Raw genomic sequence first — 10,648 nt, forward strand, 5'->3', positions numbered from 1 at the left:
GACTGCTTGAAAGGCCCCGAGAAGCTGGGTGTTCAGCCAGTATGATTCAGCTTAGAGGAAGGAAAACGTGATTTTCCCCCACGAAGTATTTCTGTCAGAGCACAAACAAAGAGAAGTAATGAGACCCCCCCGCCCCCCCCCCCCCCCCCCCCCCGGCCTGGCACCTGGCTCAGACGGGAACATAGAGACCTGGCCTGGGATGAAGCGTCAAGGGGTGCACAGTCCTGCCCTCTCTCCTCACGCCTGCTTTGTGTGCCGATTCTGGGGACCGGAGCCAACCTGCTCCAGGTGCTGACATTCAGGGAGGCCGCCCTGCACCTGCCTGGGCCTGTCCTCCCACCTGGCCCCGCAGCTCACCTGCATGAACCACCCCCACGGCCTGACTCCGTCCTCCCGCCTGGCCCCGCACCCCCACCTGGATGCCCGCCCCCCCACGGCCTGACTATCCTCCCGCCTGGCCCCACCCCCCACCTGGATGAACACCCCCCCCCCATGGCCTGACTCTGTCCTCCTGCCTGGCCCTACACCCCCACCTGGATGCCCGCCCCCCCACGGCCTGACTATCCTCCCGCCTGGCCCCACACCCAATCTGGATGAACCCCTCCCACGGCCTGACTCCGTCCTCCCGCCTGGCCCCTCAGCTCACCTGCGTGAACACCCCCCCCCCCACCCCACGGCCTGACTCCGTCCTCCCGCCTGGCCCCACCCCCCACCTGGATGAACACCCCCCCCCCCCATGGCCTGACTCTGTCCTCCTGCCTGGCCCTACACCCCCACCTGGATGCCCGCCCCCCCACGGCCTGACTATCCTCCCGCCTGGCCCCACCCCCAACCTGGATGAACACCCCCCCCCCCATGGCCTGACTCTGTCCTCCTGCCTGGCCCTACACCCCCACCTGGATGAACCCCTCCCACGGCCTGACTCCGTCCTCCCGCCTGGCCCCTCAGCTCACCTGCGTGAACACCCCCCCCCCCACCCCACGGCCTGACTCCGTCCTCCTGCCTGGCCCCACCCCCACCTGGATGAACCCCCCCCCCACGGCCTGGCTCCGTCCTCCTGCCTGGCCCCGCACCCCCACCTGGATGCCCGCCCCCCCACGGCCTGACTATCCTCCCGCCTGGCCCCACACCCAATCTGGATGAACCCCTCCCACGGCCTGACTCCGTCCTCCCGCCTGGCCCCTCAGCTCACCTGCGTCAACACCCCCCCCCCCCACCCCACGGCCTGACTCCGTCCTCCCGCCTGGCCCCACCCCCAACCTGGATGAACACCCCCCCCCCCCATGGCCTGACTCTGTCCTCCTGCCTGGCCCTACACCCCCACCTGGATGAACCCCTCCCACGGCCTGACACTGTCCTCCTGCCTGGCCCTGCAACTCACCTGTGTGAACACCCCCCCCACCCCATGGCCTGACTCCGTCCTCCTGCCTGGCCCCACCCCCACCTGGATGAACCCCCCCCGCCATGGCCTGACTCTGTCCTCCTGCCTGGCCCTACACCCCGACCTGGATGAACCCCTCCCACGGCCTGACTCCGTCCTCCCGCCTGGCCCCTCAGCTCACCTGCGTCAACACCCCCCCCCCCACCCCACGGCCTGACTCCGTCCTCCCGCCTGGCCCCACCCCCAACCTGGATGAACACCCCCCCCCCCCATGGCCTGACTCTGTCCTCCTGCCTGGCCCTACACCCCCACCTGGATGAACCCCTCCCACGGCCTGACACTGTCCTCCTGCCTGGCCCTGCAACTCACCTGTGTGAACACCCCCCCCACCCCATGGCCTGACTCCGTCCTCCTGCCTGGCCCCACCCCCACCTGGATGAACCCCCCCCGCCATGGCCTGACTCTGCTTCCCACATTAGGTCTAATAGCACAAGCTGGAGCATGTGTGGTATCCCATCATGCAGGATCCCCTGGACCCCAGGTTTCCAAACGCATGTCTGGGCTTTGTCGGGGTCCTGTAGGCAAGAACATGAAAATAATTATTATAATGTCCCTCAGAGGTTTAAAGCTCAGGCCAAGTTTATGGAAAATATACTGTGGGAATAACACAAGCTGGATAGAATTCCCATTCGACTCAGTGCTGGGCATGCTAGAAACCACGCACGAGAATATCACTTACACAGAGCCCAGCCCAGGTCCCTCAGGAGGAAAATAGGTGTAAGACATGGGGAGTAGGGGACAGTGGGGACACTGGGGTGCCACAAAGACATTCTCTCCATACAGGTGACATTTGATCTGAAACGTAAAGGACAGGGGCGGCAAACCAGGCAGAAACGTGGGGCTGGAGCTCTCCACGTGGAGGAAACAGCAGGTGCAAAGTCCCGGAGGCGGGAGTCAAAGGAACAGCACGGCGGTGGCCGGCGTGGCTGGAGGGACGCTGGCCGGCTGACGGTGTTGGCATCTGGAGGCCGTGGGAGGGGCTCAGCTTTCACCTCCGTCTGTGAGACTGGACCTGCCTCCTGTGCTAGGTCCACACGGTGTCCTCGACTTCTGCGAACACGCTTTATCCTCAACGAAGCTTTGAAGGAGGGATGGCAGCAGCGAATGAGTTAACGAGGACGTCAGAGACCAGGCGACTCCTCCAGGTCCGCGAGCCAGCGCCTGCTGGATTCCAGCCCCAGAAGCAGGGTCCCGGGACTCCGGTCCGTGCCCATGCTCACCACGCACAGAACAGACGCGCAGCCTCACGCTCCGCGCGGCTTTCGGTCTGTGGATCGTCTCTGTCCCATTCATAGGAGCGCGTGGTTCTTTCTCTGGACCACGTTGTAAAACGAGAGCGCAATAAAACTGTGAGGATGCTCATGAGCTCGTGTCCAGCCACGTCACACCGTTTACCCGCAATATTCCATTTCTTTAAAACTCAGAGCTCACTGAGTAGTCTGAGACCCGAAACGCTCCTTCCACAGTTATGTCGCAGGTTATCTGACACTAATGTTGTAACACGCGCCCCTCACGTGGGTCCCATTTCTTGTTTCGTCTCGAACGAGCCGTGTTCGGTGTGGAAGCTGTTGTAGGGACCACATGTGACAGGTGTGCACATCTGAGCGGCTGGGTGGGTCTGTGACCACGGCGGCTCCTGAAAGGTGAGGTCGGTGCTTGTGTCCTGACGTCCCCGTGGCTCCATGCAGCCCCTCCCGTGTCGACGGTTGCACTGCACAACGCAAAGGGGCATAAAAAGGGGAGTTTGGACAGAACATCTGCAGAGTACTATTAATGGCTCTGAAAATAAAAATGCTTCTTTGACATGATTCCGTAAACTCTAAAAATGCAAAGTTAATAAACAGTTACGAAATGATGAAGTTTGCAAAGTGCTAAATAAATATCAACTATATTTAATACACTTTGGGTTACCGCTTTATAGTGGGTGTTTTTTTTTTTTAATGTTTAATGTTGATTTATTCTTGAGAGAGAGAGAGACAGAGTGTGAGTGGGGGAGGGACAAAGAGAGAGAGGGAGACACAGAATCTGAAGCAGGCTCCAAGCCTCGAGCTGTTAGCACAGAGTCCAGCGTGGGGCTTGAATTCATAGGCTGCGAGATCATGGCCTGAGCCGAAGTCAGACACTCAACCTACTGAGCCCCCAGGTGCCCCTTTAGAGCAGGTGTTTTTAAAAAACATGAGTTGATGTGTTGAAACACAGTTCTCCAAAACCAACAGGAAAACGTGGGATTGTAAAGGGGAAGCAAAGTTTCCATTAATGATCTTGTTCTCACAGTCAAGTTCTCTCCCACCTCCCCTGCATCCTGTATCTGTCGTCACTAAAAGGACCACCAGCAAGGATTCACCATGAGAACCCACAGAGCTGACCGGTCACCGTCTCTAACGGGGAGTCTAAAAGGTTCATCCCGCCCAACCTCCTTCCCAGGCTCTCCATACGTGGTGCCATGGCTCATATCTGCGTTCACATGGTGCCCATGGCTTATATGCGTGTTCCCATGGAGCCCGTGGCTTGTACGTGCTTTTACGTGGTACCCTGGGCGAACCCTCCCCTGAGTGCGGGCCGCGCCCAGTGTGCTGCTGCTTCTGAACACAACATGGTGACTGAGGGGACCTTCACCTCTGAGCCTGCCTCACAGGGCTGCCCCCCTGCCGTCTACAGCCCATCTCCCCACCCCTCCGGTGGAAACAGCTGCGCCTGTGGGACCTGTCCTTGGGAGGGACCCACAGGCGAGGGATCGATGGCCGGTTCTGGCCGGTCGTCTTGGAAGAGGCGTGTCCTGTGAGCCAGCACGCGGGTGAGCTTGGCGTCGGACCTTCCCCGTCACGCCACCCGACGCGCCCACTGCCCCAGCCCGCGCTCCAATTACAGACCGTGAGAAACCCCGAACCGGACGGCCCGATGCAGCCGTGCCAGGCTCCTGACCTACAGAAGCCGTCAGATCCTAGAAGTCATCCTGAGTCCCTACGTTCTACGTCCCCAGGGATCGTTTTAACGCAGCGATTCTGTTCTGCCTTCACCGCTGGGCCTCAGCACAGCCGGGTCCCCCCGCCTCGTTCCTGAGCACGGACTTCACCGACCTCGTTCTCTGCCGGCCACATTTCCTGTTTTCATTGCATGGTTTTCGATGTGCTGTCACTCAGTGTTGATCTCTGTTTCTTTCTTCGCGGCGACATCCGTGTCGACGCATCCGTATGCGTTGGAGACATGCTGACGGGCCACGGGCTTGAACCCTTCCTGGTTCTCCCACACCCATCACACCTCGGAATCCCACGGGAGACTCTGAAAGGTGTCAAGGCCTGGCTGAGCACACGTGTTCTGCTTTAATCCACTTTGACTGTGGCTGCCGTGTAGACGGCTTCTGTGCATTTCTACCCTGAAGACTTTGGAATCGCGTCAGGAATGTAAATCATGTGGAAGGAGCAGAGGCGGTCGGCAGCCTGGGAAGGCAGGGTTTCCCAGCGAGCAGGGGTCACAGGGTCGGGGACCCGGGGCACAGATTGCAGGAAAGCTTCTGGTGCCGTGGCCCTGGGGAGACAGGGCTCTCTGTTCAGCCAACATCTACCCTTTGCAAGGATCAGCATTAAATTCTTCATCAAGTAACTTGGAAAATTGGTAAAACACTGTACGTTTATGAAAATCTGGTAGCATTTTTAATCCAAACTGGCAGCTAAGCTCAGACTCTGTTTTTTAACTTGTTTTTCTTTCCTTCTACATTTATATTTCTCCTTCTTAAAAATAAAATACTGTACCAAGAAAGTTTCTCTTTCCAGATCTTTAACAATTATTGGTACAGTGACAGACTTCTAGAAGCCTCTGCTGTTAGGGACCGGTTCTCACTGGCTGGGCACATGCTCGAAACGCTGTTGTGGCGAGGGTTCTGACCCCCAGGGCCCGTGGGTTCAACCGAAATAAATGACAGGATCTCGGGAATGTAAAATTACAGAATGAAAGTTTCTGTGCGGATTGGCGCTAAGCTTAGTTTCTGGGCCTCTCGCAGAAAACTGAACGGGGTGAAGGAGAGAGAAAACAAAACAGCCCCCCCCCACACACCTCCAGGTCCTAAATTACCCGGAGAAAGACGGCTTCGTCCCAAACGGGAGCTGGGGCCGAACTGGGGGGTCCCAGAGGCAGTGACGACGGTGGCCAAGCCAACGTCTGTGTGGCCCCCACCTGGGCCTCCCTCTGGCGGGGCACCTGCCGCAGATGGGGCCCTGCAGACCCGGACCCCAGCCCCCACCCTGGGGTCACAGCCGGTGCCTGCTGTCCGAGGGGCCTCCCGCCTTGGTCTGGCCCGGAGACAAGGATGTAAATTCGGGAGACCTCGGGCCTGTTGACCCTCTGGGCTCCCGGTGTAGACGCGACACGGTGACGGGCTTAGAGAGGATCGGCCTGGGTGCCAGTCCTTCTTCTGGGAAGAAGCTGGGGGGATTTGGAAGCGATTTCTGGGCTCCTGCTGTGCGCACAGGGCAGAATAAACACTGTTCTAAAAGAGTCTATTAGGGATAATTAATCATTTTAACCCAAGATGGGCTTTGGAAGGGCTCATATACCTTCACCACAGGAGGAATTTCTAAATGCCTGGCCAAGGCACCGTATTTTTTTAACAAACAATTTAACAAGGACTGTTTCTTCAGAAAGCATTTTCTATCTAAACGCACCGATGGCTGGATCTCAAGAAATGATTTAAGTGTTTTTCTAAAAACAAGGTATTTTTCAACGCAACTGTTTTCAGGGAGAAGAGAACACACTGCACTTTTTGTGGAATACATTTTGATACTTACACAGATTTTAAAAGAAAATATTTGGGCTGTGGTTTAGGAATCAAACAGTCTTAAGTATGTAAATAATGACAGGCTGGAACTCTTTCTAAAAAAATATATACTAACTGTGAGGCACAGGAGCGGCCTGCGGAGGCCACGGCGTGCTTCCGGAAGGCACCAGAAGGTCTGTTTCTCCCGCACGGACAGAGGAGGGTCCTGGTATGCACGCGGCCGAGGCAGAGGCTCACGAGAGAGGATGCTCCTCCCTCATCCTGGCGTGAGCCACGGAAGTAATTCTGCTTGGAGAGGTTATGTCGGGTCAAGACAGTTTATTATCTGAGAAGGAAACTTGTTTTGTGCCCGACACAGTGGACGAAACTGACTTATCTTGTGTGATGTGTTACCACTCGCACCAGATGCTGTCCAGTCCACGCTGGCGTCCTCGGTGCCGAGGACGCTGGCCACTCCCCGTGGTTTCCTTACGTGCTTGTCTCTGTGGATTCGCTGGCTTCCGTCCCAGATCGAAGCTGAGTTTCTGGGTTCAGGGCAGGGCAGGCACTGGGGCCTGTAAATCTGAAATGTCTTCGGTTCAGTCAGCACATTGTGATTGGCATATATCCACACACAGCGTTTAAAAAAGCAGATGAGGGCGCCTGGGGGGCTCAGTCGGTGAAGCGTCCGACTCTTGGTTTCCGCTCAGGTCATGATCTCTTGGTTCGTGGGTTCGAGCCCCGTGTGGGGCTCTGTGCTGTCAGTGTGGAGCCTGCTTGGAATTCTGTCTCCCTCTCTCTGCCCCTCCCCTGCTCGCTTGCTCTCTCTCTCTCTCAAAATAAAGAAACTTTAAAATATACATATATATTTATGAAAAAAACAGAGTATATCACAAACAGGAATGGGTGTGGCCCACGGCCCACAAGAGGGTCCTGGACACGGGAGCATGACGGTCGTGGTGGGAACACGTTTAGTGGTTGTGAATCTGAGGACACGATCTGTTGTGAAAGAAATCTAATTTTATTTAGGTTCATAATTTAATTGCTTAAAAATGTTCATCCATCCATTTCAAGAGAGAGAGAGACAGAGAGAATCCCAAGCAGGGGCCACACCGTCAGCCCAGAGTCAAATGTGGGACTTGATCCCATGAACCAGAAGGTCATGACCCGAGCCGAAACCAAGAGTCGGACACTCATCCGACTGAGCCACCCAGGTGCCCCGCTTTAATTAATTTCTAAACATCCGTTTCAGGGCATCAGAAATGCAATCTTTGTTTATCGCAAGCTCCCGTGGTCTCCAAGGGCTGTTGCCTGATTTCCGGGCCTCACTCACAAGGTGCCAACGTGGAGAGATTGCCTACTCAGCGAACAGCTCGGCCCGTGGTCCTTACGAGTAGTGTTCCTGCTTCTGCTCCTGGCTATGAATTGAGGCTGGGGGTCTGGGTTCTGTCTCCAGACCCTACAATCCATCCGGGATTCTGGTTCCACAGCAGAATGTGGCCAAACGTGAGAGGCTGGGCTGGACGGGCGTGGGTCGCTTCTTAGGGACCCATGTCTGCTTGTAATTCTCTTATTTATTCTGGGTTTTCCTCCTTTTCCTATTCTGCGGTCCAGAAAAAACCTGGCCTGGCTTTCCTGTTTTCTTCTAAGTCCTGCCTTGTGAATTCAGCTTTACAAATTCGCCATTATGCTGCTTTAATAATCCTTGCTTCAAGAAAAGGACATTTCATTGTCCAGCTTGTAAGTGGAGGCGGGCCACGGGAGGCAGAAATTATCGGAGATGATCGTATAATGATTAACTTATCGGAGTGTGCCCCTCCCTGGTGTGTGTGGATTCCTATCGGGGAGAAGCATCTGAACGCCATCCAATACATTAGTGTGAGCAGAGCCGGGGAGGCTCACAAGTCTCTCTTTCGCCCTGAGGCGAGAAACCCGGAAAATAAAGACCACCTGCCAAGAGCACAGCGCTGGTTCAGCCCCACCAAGCTGGGAAGGGCCGCAAATACACCATTTCCTTCTGCTTCTCGAAGGCTTCAAGTCCAGACCCACTGTTTCAGGGAAGAATTCGGCCCATTCAGCCACCAGGGTTAGAGGTGGGAACCCTCCTGGACCGTGACAAATTGAGATAATTAGGCCAACACAAACAGTACTGCGCCTGGCCTTGAAGCGTCATTTGGAGGTGTTTGGGAATATATAATTGACCAAATGACTCAATTTTCCACTTCAGCTTCACTTGTAGATAAATTTTAAGATAGGCTTTGAGTTTATACACCAATTCTCCTCGGAGAAGAGAAAAAAGTGAAGCACGTCTTATGAACGGTGTCTGTTTCTAGTAACTTGGATTCATATACGGAGCCAGATAGAAAACCACTTACTTTTGTCCTGTATTTTTTAATGAGGAAACACGATATTGACTCTTTACCTACATCGGGCGTCAGCAAATTATGGAGTTATGTGCAAGGGGAGATTGAAGACGTTTGCTTCCCGTTTATGACACAAGACGAGGGAGCCAACCGGCTCGAGCTTCGTGCCCACCTTCAGCTCCGCGTCCTTCGTTGTGCTGAGAGGATTCAGTCGCCGGATTCCGCAGACGGGTGGAGGAGGCCGGCTGTGGAGGCCGGTGCTGGCAGGAACCGGCGGTCCCCTGAGCGGGCAGAGAAGGGACTGTGGTGTCACGGTCACGGCCAGTATGAGGATCGCGAGAATGTCTGGTATTTGTGCCAGGCTTCCAGAAGAGGACTTGTGGCCTCTTCTGATTTAGGAAACAGATGCAACTGGAAAGAGCCTTTTTTACTTCTAGTCCGACCGCACGGCAATTCTGAGTTTTGTTTTGTTTTGTTTTTTCCTGACACTTGAGATCTTCACGAGAAAACCCGGTTCATAAAAATAATTGGGACTTTCAGGAAAGGCGATTCCAAACTGTTGGCAGTGACGTCATCTGCTCGCCTATTCCAGGAGGTCTCTAAGGAAGCAGTCGCTGCGCGCCAGGCGCCGTGTGAAGCACCAGAAACCCAGAGGTCGGGCACATCACCTCCTCGATCTCACGGTTTCCTGAGAGGAGGCGGGAAGGAGGCAGGAACCCACTCGGAGAAAAGGCACACTGCGAGAAGAGAGGTGGGGCGCGGGAGAAAAGGTCCCAAAAGGTAAACTGCTCCTTCTTACTCTCATTCCAAGATTTCATGACTCACAGGCCTTTGTACCAATTCTCCCAGACTTAATTCCTTAATTCTAGCACCGCTGCAAAGTCTCTTCCCGCTACCCTGGTGATCCCCTGGGATGGCCTGTGTTTCCGAGGCAAAGCCCTGAAGGAGCTCCCTTCTGTGCCCCCAATGCCGGCTCAGGCATCTAACAGAGGTGCCCACGTACAAGATGGTGGTTGAAACCCCGGGGAAAAGCAGGTGTCATAAATGCTTCCGGAAGCACGAAAATACACATGCCCCAGCAAGCACTCCCTGCAGACAGAATGATCAAATTTAAGTTAAATTTAACAGACATTTACTGAGCACTTATTATGTGGCAAACACACACAGACCCAATCCATATCCTCTGGAAAGTGAGCTGCCACAGGTGATACGGAAATGTGCAAGGAATCTGATGGTATTTCAGAGGAGCCGTCGGATATCATGGAACGTGAGATGAATTCTGGGAAGACGACGACGGAGTTACATTTAAGCGGGTGTTACCCAAATCTAGCACGTTACTTTAGAGCGATCGTTCCGGAGACAGGTTTCACGGAGCACATGACTAAAAACAGACAAGATGGGACCACGAGGTCCTAGCCCGTGAAGAAAATACGGTTTCTTCGTTTTTTGTTTTCTCTGCTTTTTCCAGTAATCAGTCCTTCCAAATGTTCCAAGGGGGGGTGGGGGTGGTGGTTCAGTCATCCCTCCTCAAGGACTCAGATGCGTCAGACGCTAAACCAGCTGTGTTTTCTCCCTGGAGCCTCCTTCCCAAGGCCGCCGTCCTACGGGCCCTGCCAGGGAGGCCATGATGGACGAGCCCTCCCCGCCCCCAGCACTGCTCAGCGGTCCGGGAGGAGAAGCCACTGCTCCCACAGCCTGCGTGTCCCGACTGGAGGGGCAGCTGGTGTTCTAGTGACTCCTCACGAGGACACCAGGGCTCGGGGCTCAGGAAAGAGCAGTTGTGATGGTCAGTGCCCACGAGTCCAGGCGTCTACGCCGTAAGGGGCCGACGCAGCGAGACCCGGGGGTCCACCGAGGGCTGCCCCAGGTCTCTCTTTGCTGCTGCATTTTGAGTGTATTCATTCCGTGTTTAACTGGATACATTCGGGGAAGCGTTTATTCTGTTAATTGGGGGTGAGCAGCCATTTCGGGGCTCATGTCATGGGGGCTGGGGTGGGGAGGGGGCTCCACTCACTCTGCAAGGACATCACTGCCCCTTGGGTCACTAGCAGGGCCATCGGCTATGGCAGCTTGAGTGCCTCTGTCAGCAGCTGT

The sequence above is a fragment of the Panthera tigris genome, chromosome B2, assembly GCF_018350195.1.
Source record: "Panthera tigris isolate Pti1 chromosome B2, P.tigris_Pti1_mat1.1, whole genome shotgun sequence".
Taxonomy (NCBI): domain Eukaryota; kingdom Metazoa; phylum Chordata; class Mammalia; order Carnivora; family Felidae; genus Panthera; species Panthera tigris.